General features: G+C 35.0%; 1 long non-coding RNA gene across 1 annotated transcript in view; it reads left to right on the forward strand.

The window, feature by feature from the left end:
* Positions 1-1669, forward strand: part of LOC144579151 (uncharacterized) — a 117983-nt gene extending 116314 nt beyond the window's left edge. The window contains exon 2 of the long non-coding RNA XR_013526071.1: positions 1218-1669. This is a non-coding gene — a long non-coding RNA (uncharacterized LOC144579151). The remainder of the gene's footprint in view (positions 1-1217) is intronic.
* The last annotated feature ends 12467 nt before the right edge of the window (positions 1670-14136 follow it).

The raw sequence follows: 14136 nt of genomic DNA on the forward strand, positions 1-14136 counted from the left end.
CATTTACTAAGAAAAAATAATTGAGAATATGTCCTAGCAATATTAAAATATATTCTAAACATACAATACAAAAAAATAAAAAACAATAATATATAAGTATGAGAGGAGAGAAATGAAAGAAAAGCTTAGCATACAAAGTGTGCAGTAGGTTTAGACAGCAACTCACAAAAAGCACAAAGTGAAATTGTGTTCACTTTAACAAATTATGTATTTGAAAGCTGAATAAACTTAATGCTATGGTACAGATATAGTATCTTTTTTTAAGTGGAAAAACTTAAACAAGGCATTGAAACTTTGGGAAAACCCAAAAGTTGTTTGAGTAATTGGAGGTCTGATTCTGAAAAAAAAAAAAAAAAAAAAAAAAAAAGTTACTTTTTAACCTAGTAGTATTCAATTCATGGTAGAGCTAACAAAAAGTTGGGATATTAAGTGGAAAATAAATAGAGGTAAGGAATGTGGAGCCAGTGGTTTTTTTAAAAAAAATTTTCTATGACAGGAAATGAAGATACATTTTGTAAAGTTGATGGATTAAGAAAAAGAAGTTGCATTATATTACCTATCCTAAAGATAAAAGATGATCTGAACATTCTAATATCACTTGTCAAGACTGTTGGAGCACGGGGAAAAGAGGCGTTAGAAATGTAGATTGGCTAAATTTTTGTATTTCAAACCAAGGTGTCCATAATTATTATTAGGTATTGGCTAACCAACAACACCTACAGAAAAAAATACATTATTTGGAGAGAAAAAGTTGAAGATGTTTACCTCCAGGGAACATGTAAAGAACATTGGAAATAACATAAGAATTTTGTACCATCTGTTTACTTTGAGTTTGTTGATTTTTTTTATCATGTGCATTTATTATTTACTGTAGAAGTCAGAGTCCTGTCATGAAGTGAAGGCATATTCAAACAGAGCAACCCATTGAGCATTTAATTAAGGGATTATTTATTATAATTTTGGTTTCTCCATCCCTAGAAACAGTAAAGTGTTGTATTCTGGCTTAGTAACATTACACCTCCTAGGTCTAAAGAATGGGAGGGACTGGTCACCAGAACTGGGAATTATTGTATAAGCTATACGGATAGAGCAGCCTGACAAGAAGGTGGCACTTGCAAGAGAAATGCAGCCAATCTACGGTGACGTGGAAGAGGGGAAAGACACCAGCGGAATAATTACCCTGACTCCATTCTCTTTTCATTGTTCATATTTTGCAGGTTCCTCCCATGACTGACAACTTAGAAGCCAGAGGTCAAGGGAGCCTATCAATGACTTCATGCAAATATGTCCCAGGAGCAGGATAGAACAAGATGTAACTGGACCCCTTCCTGACACCTTACACTAAAATTAACTGCAGATGGATTAAAGACTAAAACATAAGACCTGGAACGATAAAAACCCTAGAAGGAAATCTAGGCAAAACTATCCAGGACATAGGAGTAGGCAAGGACTTCATGAACAAAACACCAAGAGCATTGGCAACAAAAGCCAAAATAGACAAATGGGACCTAATCAAACTCCACAGCTTCTGCACGGCAAAAGAAACAGTCACTAGAGTGAATCGGCAACCAACAGAATGGGAAAAAATTTTTGCAGTTTACCCATCTGACAAAGGGCTGATATCCAGAATTTACAAAGAACTCAAACAGATTTACAAGAAAAAAACAAACAAGCCCATTCAAAAGTGGGCAAAGGATACGAACAGACACTTTACGAAAGAAGACATATATGAGGCCAACAGTCATATGAAAAAATGCTCATCCTCACTGGTCATCAGAGAGATGCAAATCAAAACCACATTGAGATACCATCTCACGCCAGTTAGAATGGCGATCATTAAAAAATCTGGAGACAACAGATGCTGGAAAGGATGTGGAGAAAAAGGAACACTTTTACACTGTTGGTGGGAGTGTAAATTAGTCCAGCCATTGTGGAAGACAGTGTGGCTATTCCTCAAGGCCTTAGAAATAGAAATTCCATTTGACCCAGCAATCCCATTACTGGTTATATACCCAAAGGACTATAAATCATTCTACTATAAGGACACATGCACACGAATGTTTATTGCAGCACTGTTTACAATAGCAAAGACCTGGAATCAACCCAAATGCCCATTGATGATAGACTGGATTGGGAAAATGTGGCACATATACACCATGGAATATTATGCAGCAATCAGAAATGATGAGTTCGTGTCGTTTGTAGGGACATGGATGAATCTGGAGAACATCATTCTCAGCAAACTGACACAAGAACAGAAAATGAAACACCGCATATTCTCACTCATAGGTGGGTGATGAAAAATGAGAACACATGGACACAGAGAGGGGAGTACTAAACACTGGGGTCTATTGGGGGGAAAATGGGAGGGCTAGTGGGAGGGGGAGGTGGGGAGGGATAGCCTGGGGAGAAACGCCAAATGTGGGTGAAGGGGTGAAAGCAAACAGAACACACTGCCATGTGTGTACCTGTGCAACTGTATTGCATGCTCTGCACATGTACCCCAAAACCTAAAATGCAATAAAAAAATAAGAAAAAAAAAAAGAACAAGATGTAAAAGAGTAGAACTCTATCTAGAGGAGCAAAATGAAGGTATCTAGCACATTGACATTAAGAAAATATGTACAATGTCATTGTAATGTGTAAAATTTGCACAGAAAAATATCATAAAATATCCATTGTCATAGTCAACTGCTGGTGGTGTTTTATGCCAGCTGCACTTTAACTAGCTTGTTAACTGAAGATTTGAGTGAAAGTTTTTTTTTTTTTTGAGAGAGAGCAAGAGGTTCAGCAAGCATCTGAAGGGGAATGTGCAAGTGATGCCTGAAAGGTACTGGCAGAAGATAACGTGGTATGTTATTTTAAGCCAATAGAAAGCTTAATCCTGTGAGGGAACGTACGCCATATGAGTAGGAATTACTCCAAGAATGATGGACCTGGGATACTTAGCTCCCTGAACCCCTGGGTGTTATCTGCCCCTGTAGGCAAAAGTCCTTCCTAGAGTCTAGAAAAAAAGACTCCAGGCAGCTAGATGCAGATATTGGCCATTGGATGTTGGCCAAAGCAAAAAGGAAGATCTGAAAGGTGAGGAAAGGACATTGCTGGTGTCTATACTTCCGGCCAAAATGCCACAAGTACAAATGCACCAGTTACAGTGTTAAGCATGACTGCTTAGATTTCTAATAAGCTTTTGAGGATACCAGCATGGAAGGTGTTCTTTAAAATCCCATCTTATTGTAGTGATAGCAAAGATCATTATGTCTGTTATTATTTCAAGCAATTAAAAAAACTGTTTTGTAATTATTTGAGTCACACTTCTTTTTTAATATTTTTGACAGTCTGTAATTTTAGAATAAACACTCTCAAATACATCATTTGCCAATATTTTGACACATTGGAGTTACATAATCTATTTATCAGTGTGCCAGAGTGAATCTGGTTTTGTGAAGACCTCAGAAGAAAAGCTTACCTGCACTCTCCATATCTAAACATGAATAGATGAAAATGTCCCTTTGATTAGGAAATGTGCAGCTCTGCTGTGTTTATATTTATTTGTTTTAAATGCAGGCTCATGAATGGGTACATATGTAAAACTGTGCAATTGCACTACTGTACTAGGGCTTCTCCGTGCTCAACTCAGTCCCAGATAGGGTTGAAGAGTATGCTTGAGACTCATGCTGTTGCTCTCATGAGACAGCACATACATGTCTAACATGTTTCATCACGTCTCATAAAACTAAAATTTGTTTAATGGTTTTGTTTTACATGCTTACATGTTTGTTTTTGGATTTTAAGTTTGATAGTGACTTTTGATTGATTTTTTTTCCTAGTGTTTTATTTTAAGGATGTATTTTTCCAGGTGAGTTGAAAATCTTACCATTGTTTAATTGTTCAACTAATATTTGTTGAGTGCATACTATGTGGAGGAAACTGGTCTAGTGCTTGGGAGTCCTCAGTGAACAAAAGTGACCTACTGCTTATGTTTAAGCAAGAAGGGCAAGTCAGTAAATTACAAGTACATGTAATACATGGAAAGAAGTACATGCTGTAGAAAAGAAATGACATACAGCAAAGGATATTGAAAATGCTAGCATCAGGGAGCAGCGTGTAGTATTAAGAGGTCAGAGTGGGCCTCATTGCAAAAGGTAGACTTGACCAAAGACAGCAAAGGTATAAGGAAATTAGACATATGAACATAAAGGGAGAAAACATTTTAGGCAGAGGTGATAAATAAGTTAAAGACTGAGAGACAGACTTGTATCTTTAAAAAGTGTGTATCTTGTATCATTACAGGCTTGTATCTTTAAAAAGTGTAGTTGTTTTCTTGAGGGGAGACTGTGGGAAAGTATGGGTGGAATCAGGGAAATCAGTTAAGAAGTATTTCTAATAACCCGAGAAAGAGATATTAAGAACTTGAATTAATTAAAAATGAACACTGGTTGCTAGGGGAATAAAAGAAATTCTAAAGAAAACTTTGCCTTCGTGTCAATTCAGTTGATCAGGCTTAATGTGAAATAAGCATAGTGGTATCAGGTTTTTTTCAGCTCATGGTGACCAATTTGGCTGGGGTTTATAAAATGACAAGAGAGATTCGAATGCTTCATCTGGCTTCCAAGTCAAGAAGGTGTAATGGTGGCTGTTTCTCATTATAGCTCCCTTTTTAAGGTGATAAAAATCACCTAATTAGTTTGACTTAAAGGATTTTACAAACTGACAGACTTGGTTTTGTAACAAATTGAGTATACAAAATGGCTCTTATCTTGTTTCTCAAGCTGAGAAACAAATTGAAAACATGTATGGGTAGACAGTACTTTGCTGGGTTTTTAATTTTAATTTAAAATTTTTAGATCTTTTTTGTTATTGTTGCTGTTTTGATGTGTGTCCAACCTGATAGTGTATGCTAGGAAAGGCTAAGAAAAATATTTCAACCCAGTAAGTCCCTTCTCAATGGGAGGGAGCACTTTGTACTGTACAACAGAAAATAAATTCTGCTTATCAGCTGCTATAAGATATTTATAAAAGTTTACAAAGGATCAATACACAGAGAAATTCCCAATACATTCTAAAAAGAATTCTATCAAAATGTAAAAGTAAAAATAAAAATTTGAAATAGATAAAAACAGATCTAAATAATCATTGAATCTAATCTGAAATCATCTCGGTGATTTACCAAAGGATGGTAATATTCACGATACTTATCAAAACTAGGACATTGGCCAACTAGTATGTGGAAGAATAAGCATCAAAGTTTTCCCTACTAAAAGGCAATAAAGATTAATGTTAAAATATTTAATCAAGACATTATATTAAGACAAAATAAAACCTATTTAAAATGAGACAAAGGAAAAAGAGAAAGAAAGAAGTTTTATAAATAAAAAATACTGTTGAAAAACAAACCCCAAGATCCAATAGGAACTTTCTTTAGCAGACAAATGAAGCACATACTGAAGCACATACACCACCAAATAGCCTGACAAACAAAAAGTATTAATATATAAATAAATAATTCAGGGTGTGGGAGGGCAAGAAGGGTGAAAATGCACAAATAATTACAAAATTATAACTGAGAAAGGAATTATAACAAATATTGATGAATTTAATAACTAGACATGTACTTTGTAATTAAGCTAACATTTTTCAAAATATGGATGACATGGATGATTTTCTAAGTTCTATAGAAATAATTTTTTGATAAAAGTTCTGAAGTAACCAGTAATTAATAAAATAATTAAGAAAGTTGCCAAGTAACTAATCTTCTAGTCCCTGAAGTTCCAAGTCTATATAATTTCATGGAGAAAATGTCGTATTCTACTTAAAATAATTCACAAATATTCAGAAATAACTTGCCAAAATTCTTTTATAGGAGATAGCATAGCACTTATTCCCAATCTTGACAATAATAAAACTAGAGCAATATCATCTGTGCCTATAGTAAGATAATCCATCAAAACAAAAAAGTAGTAATAAATAAATGTAAAAGATGTGTCCAACCATAGTATGTTATCCAAATCACCACACTTTATTGAAGGACAGAAAATAAGAATTGAGTAAATGGAGAGACAAGTCACATCTTTTTATGAGAATCTTCACTATATTAAAGATGTTCATTCTTGTTAAATGAACTTATATTTTATTACAAAGTAGAGTAATTTTAGAAAATTACCCCAAATTACTATGAAACTACTTATAACTACAAAGGGATAAGAACTGTCAGAAAATATTAGAAGAAAAGAATGGTAATGTATAAAGACTGACTTTAAAGGATGAAAATATATTATCACATTATAATAAATGTAAAGGTATGCTGTTGGTGTCAATAATAAATCAACAAATTGGAATTGAAAATGGAAATACAGATAATTAAATTTCTATTTGTGTCAACTTTGCCATAACATTTAAAATTTGTGGTTGAAAAAGAAATCATTCAATAAATGGTGACAGGACTGTCAGCCTGGTATTTTGGGGGATAAATACAATTAAATTACTACTTTATATATCACTACAAAATATATTCAAAATTGCAATAGATTAAATATATAATCAAAACTTAAACATATTAGAAAATATTTAGGCAACTAATGAAAGATCTTTAGCTTCTAATCTATATGGGGAAAGACTAATCAGTTTCACAATGTTAAAAGGTTTCATGTAAGGAATAAATATAATACACAAAGCAAATTCAAAACATACAACAATTCTGGAAAACATATTTTATGCAAGTTTAATAGAGGATTCATATTTTGTTCTAATAGTTGCAATATTTTTTCTCCTAATTCTCCCCACAGCCTTGGAGCAGACCTTCCTAATCAGTCTACTATGGAGCTCTGATGTGTCATGATGGGTTTACCAGTAGACTGAGATATTACTGATTTCCTAGGACACTGAGCAGGTTCTGAAATAGCCAGCTGCAAAGAGTTTTATATTTTACCCTAGTGGATCATAAGAGTATTATGAATTTTTTGTGTGCCATTATGCGAAAAGAGTAAGGAATACTGCAGGTTAGAAAATACTGCTCATAGCCTGCCATTTATAGCTCTGAGAAACATAGGATTTTGTCCCCTTGACCACAGATAACTGGGTTTGTGTCAACTTCGGAATCAAACTGAGTCAAAATCACATTCTCTTTTTGTGGAAATTTGGAATTGAGAATTAGAGATTAAGCCAAGCAAAAAATGTCAAGGACTCACAAGCTATAGGACTATAAAGAGTTAAAGCCAAAATTTATATCTTGGAAACCATAACCATAAAGAGCTGAATCTTTGATTTGTGAGAAGGTGCAATATTCTGGAGCCAGACTGCCTAGTTTTGAATCTAGTCTCTACAACTTGTGACAGGTATAACCTTAAATAAAATACTTCATTCCTCAGTTTCCTCATCTTTGGGGATCATAATAGTTCCTACCTTATAGGACAGTTGTGAGGATTAAATAAATTGCTTTATGAAAATAATGTAAATGTGCCTAGCAACATTTTAAACCATGTTATAAGTATTTCTACTATAATGTTATTATTACCATTGCAGGTGGAGAAGCAAAAACTGGCAAGAAAATTAATCTCCAGAGAGCAAAAATGGAAAGATATACACAAAAAAGGACTCTTACACTGTGAGAGAGAGGCTTCTTGAAGTCATAAGTTCTGTTATGTCTCCAGTGAAAAAATAGGTTAATACATTGAATTTATCACTATAGTAACAACTTCTCCTTTCTCTACCATCTACAGAAAACCTCTTTGAGCCAAATTGAATAAATTTCTATCTCTTGTATTGGCTCATTAAAAAAAATGAGCCCTGGGCCCACCCCAAATGTACAGGTTCAGCAAAGGGAGGATATTATACATATATATAGGTTGATAATATTTAATAAAAGCAATGAAAAATAACGCCATCTTACTTTATATTTTTATTTTATTTTTGAGATTGAGTCTTACTCTGTCACCTAGGCTGTAGTGCAGTGGCCTGATCTTGGCTTACTGCAATCTCTGCTTCCCAGGTTCAAGCAATTTACCTACCTCAGCCTTCCAGGTAGCTGAGATTGCAGGCACCTGCCACCACACCCATCTAATTTTTGCATTTTTAGTAGAGACAGGGTTTCACCAGGTTGGCCAGGCTGGTTTTGAACTCCTGACCTCAGGCAATCCACCCACCTTGGCCTCCCAAAGTGCTGGGATTACAGGTGTGAGTCACTACACGTGGCAGCCATCTTACTTTTTAAATATTAATTTGGAAAACAATCTAGAGACTAAGACTTATGGTGATTGGGGCATAAAGAAATTAACCCACAAATACAGCATTTTCTAACCAGTTAATTCCACTTCTGGGGAATCACTCCAGAGAAATAAGATGCTCAGAAGAGGCTAAACAAGAATAATCATTTTAGTAACATTTATAAAGCAAAACACTAAGTTGAATATTAAAAGCCGCATTGAATTAAAAAGTTATATAGTCACAGAATGACTATATAACTTTTTAATTCAATGCGGCTTTTAATAATGATACTCTTATTTGTAAATAATTTGGTATGCTTTCAAAGGCAAACCTGATCTTATAAGACCCTTGAAAAATATATTTCTCTGATTTTTTGTGAAAACATATGTGCAAACATACACATATAGACATACATGAATACACATGCATACATATGAATGTCAAATGTATACATTTAAACATATCCATAAGATATATACATACATATATTTGAGTATGTGGGTGTTTGCACATTATGTGTATTTACATAGAGAATAATTTTGTAAAAGCATATACCAGGGGTTGGTAAACTACTTCTTTTAGTCCAAATACAGCTCCACTACCTGATGTTGCAAATATTAGAACACAGTCATATTCATTTGTTTATGTATTGTCTTCAGTTGCTTTCATGCTACAGAGGCAAAGTTAACTTGTTGAGACAGAGATTGCGTGCAAACAAAACAGGAAAATATTTACTGTTTGGCCCTTTGGCAAACAGAAAATGTTTGCCAACCTTTGTATAAACCAGAATGTTGTGACTATGGTGATGGAATTCTAAATGATTAAATTACTTTTTTTGCTTATGAATAATACAATTTATATGTGGATGATTTTCTTGGGTCATAACTTTTAAAAATGAAGAATAATAACTAGCTAACTATCATTCATTTAGAATGAGAAAGACTTTGCTATAATTTAATTTTTATAAAACCGAAAAAATTTCCACTTGGTTTCATGGATATACTAATTCACAATGAAAATGTGTTTTGGAGTTTTACAACCATATGTGTCATGTAAACAGCTACAGCAGCAACAACAAAACTTTGTAGTTCCAGCTTCGTATGTTTAATAGAAGTAGCATTTGCAAAGAATTCATGGAGATGTGTTTTTGGGTAAGAGAACATATATTATCTCAGTTCTATTTAAAATACTTTTGTTTTCAGGCTGTACTACTTGGAATTGTCTTAATGCTTGTGATAGAGAGTTGCCTCTGAAGTTAAGATGTTTTTGAGGTTGCTATCTATAGAAGTTTTCTTTTTGAAGAGATTAGGATTTTACGCAGACACCAAAAGATCTGAGCTGGCAACTTGAAGAGTTTTATATTATAGCATTGCCTGGCAAGAGAAAATAGATACTAGCCAAGAATAGCATCTGGTTGATTTTGGGCTAGATTACCCTTGTTAGTTACATCAATCACTCTTGTTCCAAATCCTTTCTAAGTGGTCATGCAGTCTTTTCTTAAATTCCTAAGGGAGGCTCTCCAATGGGAAGAAGATGGACTGATAGCCTAATGTTCCATGTGGTTATTATATTCCTCATTATGAACAATGGTAGTCAGATTGCAATAATCTCATGTGAGTTTTGAGAGTGATTTCATTTTCCTTAGAGTTTGAGAATTGAGGATGGGTGGATCAATCCCTGGAGCTGGAGTTAACCATAGTCTAAAGTGTTCCTGATCAGTAAGATATAGTTAGTGCATAGGGGAAACAATGTGCTGTCATTCCAGTGTGTAAAATTAAGATCATTTTTGTAGAGTTATCATTAAGTCAAGAGTTCATGAGTAAAAGTTTCTAGCACCCACTATAAACCACTAATATACTACCCCTATTTAATGATAATCAGTGAATTATTTCATATAACTAGAGATTGTAGTTACAGAAAAAAGAGCAAACATTAAAAAAAAAGATTTTGGCGGAAGGAAGGAACAGTAGTTTATATGGCAAATTGTATTAAGGGAGAGACTGAATCTCATAAAAATAGGCAATACCATCATTGTAAGCCTATATTGAAAAACAGATTTCATTTCTAAATACAACCTGTTGAGGAGGAGTGTTCAATTGGCAGAGGGTATTGAAGGTGGTTGTCAGGCTCCTTCCAGGCTCACTGAGAAAGCTAATTAATTAGTGATGCTTCCAGTGTTTAAGAGGAAGGATTGCACATGAACTATGTCTTTGCTATCATTCCATGGAGGTAAAATTTGCAATGAGTCAAAGAGAATTTCCATTGCTTAGATTATATGTATCTCTTAGGACTAGCCTCACTCTTCAACCAATTTGTTTTCTTTGCTCCACAAGCAATTGTGTGATGACTGATATTGGCTTCTCAGGTACTAACTTGCTTGGAGAAGTGATACTACAGGAAGAAAATATAAGCATTCTGTTCCACAAGAACAAATTACTCACCTACCCAAATTTAAAGAATAAAAGTAATCAGGGTGTTCTATTCACTGCTGTCATGGATCAGAGGACAATTTTTAATAATTCTGTTTGGTACTAACCTGCTCAGTAATGAAGCTTTTTATTTCTTCATCCAACTCCCCAGCTGACAAGTGGACTGATGGCCAGAGCATTTCTTCCTTCAAACTTTCATTGTGGCTCAAATATAGATAAAAGTATTTTGACATTGACTCATAGCCTCCAATTACTCCCTCCAACATGGGACTAGATGAGCAACCTGAGTCAGGTCCATCCTGGTATTAAGGGAAATGAAAACCTTACTACAGGACAATTGGATGCTTTCAGAGAAAGATTTTTATCCAAAGGGTGAAGTGTGAAAGTTTTCAGAATCAAGATGGACCCTGACAATTGGAGTAAGAAAAGGTCACGAAGAGAGGGTTCTCATGCATAAACACCTAACAACAGAAACTATCACAAAAGACTACTGAAACCACAACATTGCACAAAGACAACTGCAACTTTAAACAAAAAATACTTCTGTGAGGAAGCCGGGCATGGTTGCTCATACTGTAGATTTTGGGAAGCTGTGGGAAGATCACTTGAGCCCAGGAGTTTGTAGCAGCCTGGGCAACAAAGTGAGACCCTTCTTCTTCTTCAACAACAACAACAACAACAAAATACACCTTTTGTGAGGACGTCTGTCCAGCGACTGCTTTTACAGCTTCAAACTGGCATTACTCTTGTCATTGACCCTTACAGCCAAGGATATTTATCTCAAAGCAATTATTTAATTCTTCTACTTTTTGTCTTCATGTCTCTAAATATGCACATTGTTTGCTATAGCACATGTATTCTCATTGTAATGACCTATTCTTGAATAAATATTCTTTTCTTTCAGAGATCCTGTCTGTTTGTTATTAATGTTGATATTCCTAACTTTTTTTTTTTTTTTTTGAGACGGAGTTTTGCTCTTGTTACCCAGGCTGGAGTTCAATGGCACCATCTCGGCTCACCGCAACCTCCGCCTCCTGGGTTCAGGCAATTCTCCTGCCTCAGCCTCCTGAGTAGCTGGGATTACAGGAGCACGTGACCATGCCCAGCTAATTTTTTTGTATTTTTAGTAGAGACAGGGTTTCACCATGTTGACCAGGATGGTCTCGATCTCTTGACCTCGTGATCCACCCGTCTCGGCCTCCCAAAGTCCTGGGATTACAGGCTTGAGCCACTGCCACCGGCCCTAACATTTTTTTTTTTTCCGAGATAAGTTTCACTCTGTTGTCCAGGATACAGTGCAATGGTGTGATCTCAGCTCACCACAACCTCTGCCCAGGTTCAAGTGAATCTCCTGCCTCTTCCTTCCAAGTAGCTGGGATTACAGGCATGCACCACCATACATGGATAATTTTGTATTTTCAGTAGAGATGGTATTTCTCCATGTTGGTCTAGCTGGTCTTGAATTCCCGACCTCAGGTGATCCTCCTGCCTTGCCCTCCCAAACTGCTGGGATTACAGAAGTAAGCCACTGCGCCTGGTCCCTAACTTCTTAATACATAAATAAACCTGTTTAGTATTTCTTTTGACCTAAGATTTAAATGAAGCAATTAATGAGACACTAACGGGCACCATGGAACAAGAAAGATTGGGGATATCTGCACATCTGCATTACATTAACAGTCTCATTTATACCTTTTTCTTTGATGTAAATTTGTCTAGCTTTGGTATCCTTCCCAGAGTTCCAGTAACCATCAACAAAGTTAAGTCTCTGAGGCATGGTCAATTAGGTAGCATCATTCAGATTTCAGGCTGTCTGGCTGCCCCTGATAAGACCGTTTGATAGCCTGTCCTATTTCAATAAAAGCCTACCATGACCTTCAGCACCCAGCACAGTGCTCTCTCAATAAGTACTTTTTGGAACACATATATTTGTTATGTAATATGGCTTATATAGATAAAGAAGATCTAGGATGTGTGTGATCAGTAATTTGTTCTTTATAACAAAGAATTTTTTTGCTTTCTAATTTTCTATTATTACTCTACTGATGTAAAAGACAGAAGAGACAGTGTTCCCTCTCCATCATTAACCTTTGTGTTGTTTTCCTTGTGAGCAAGATGTATCCATCCTTGTGACTTAACTGCCACAAGAGTTTTGCTTACTATTGTGGAGTGCAGAACTGGACAGGATCTTAAATACTGATAAGGTTCCTCCCTTCATTTGTTTTTCAGAAAGTCCTTAAAAAATTGAGTGGTTTTGCTCATAGCCACTTAGATTCCCACTTTCAGAGCTGGAACATATACACAGCTCTGATTTCCAGTTTGTTAATCATTCAATTACACTGCCACTGGTTTCTAAGTGAAATTTAAGCTTATTTCGGTCTTTTCAAAATTCTTGCAGTTCATCAGCCATAATTTTGTTCCTACAATTTGAAGCAGCTTATTGCTTCATGTTTGAGAGGAAGCCACTATTTCATCCTGAAGATGGTTCTTTTGTAATGGCAGGCTAACAAACTTTTCACTCTGAGTTTAGGAAGTGCTTGTGAAAGAGGGGTGCTGTGTGCTATAAATATAAATGGTTGTATTCTACTAAAACAAGCTATAGCATATCACATCTGATATTTTTCGTGAGTTTGCATATAGATAGTATGAATTAGGAACTGCACTTCTTTTGAACTCTACAGCTGTTCATAAAATTGTCACAGAAATTTGCATTTAAAATATACATATAGGGAATTTGCACACATTTATAGAGCTCTCTGGAATCCTTAAGGGGTAGAATTTAATACCTGCCTGCAAATACTTGGGTATATGCTGGAAAAGAATGGATAGCTGATATATGTGTGCCTTAGTTAATTTGGGCTGCATGAGCTTTAATAATGGAGAAGTCCTTGAAATTGATATAGTAATTCTAAAAATATGAGGTAACATTATACTTTTTTCTTACAATATAGCAAAGCTAATAAAATGTTATTGGGTTAAGTTGATTTCCATGATTCCACAGTTTTAAAAATCAAAATTTAAATGAAAAGTCAGCAAATGTATGAAATTGAATTGTTTAACTAAAATAAACTATTTACATAAGGCATCCGGATTTAAATTAGCTTTTGTAGGCTGTGAACTTTTGCACATTTAAAACTTAGGGAACTGACCACATTATTCCAAAGTGAATTTGATTTTAATTAGTTAATTTCACTGCATTCTCATGGATATAAAGATGGAAACAATACAAACTAAAAAATACAAGAGGGAGAAGAGATGAAGGAGAAGTAAGTGTTGAAAAGCTACCTAATGGATCCTATGCTTACTACCTAGGTGAGGGAATCATTCACATGCCAAACCTCCAAACCTCATCATCATGCAATGTAGCTTTGTAACAATCCTGCATGTGTACTCCTGATTCTAAAATAAAAGTTGAAAATAAGTAAAGAAATAGTTAATTTTTGCTAGAAGTTTGTTTCATATTTTAAAAGTAGTGCATACTTATTGTGGGTAATTTAGAAAAAAC

This window comes from Callithrix jacchus, chromosome 14, assembly GCF_049354715.1.
Source record: "Callithrix jacchus isolate 240 chromosome 14, calJac240_pri, whole genome shotgun sequence".
Lineage (NCBI taxonomy): Eukaryota > Metazoa > Chordata > Mammalia > Primates > Cebidae > Callithrix > Callithrix jacchus.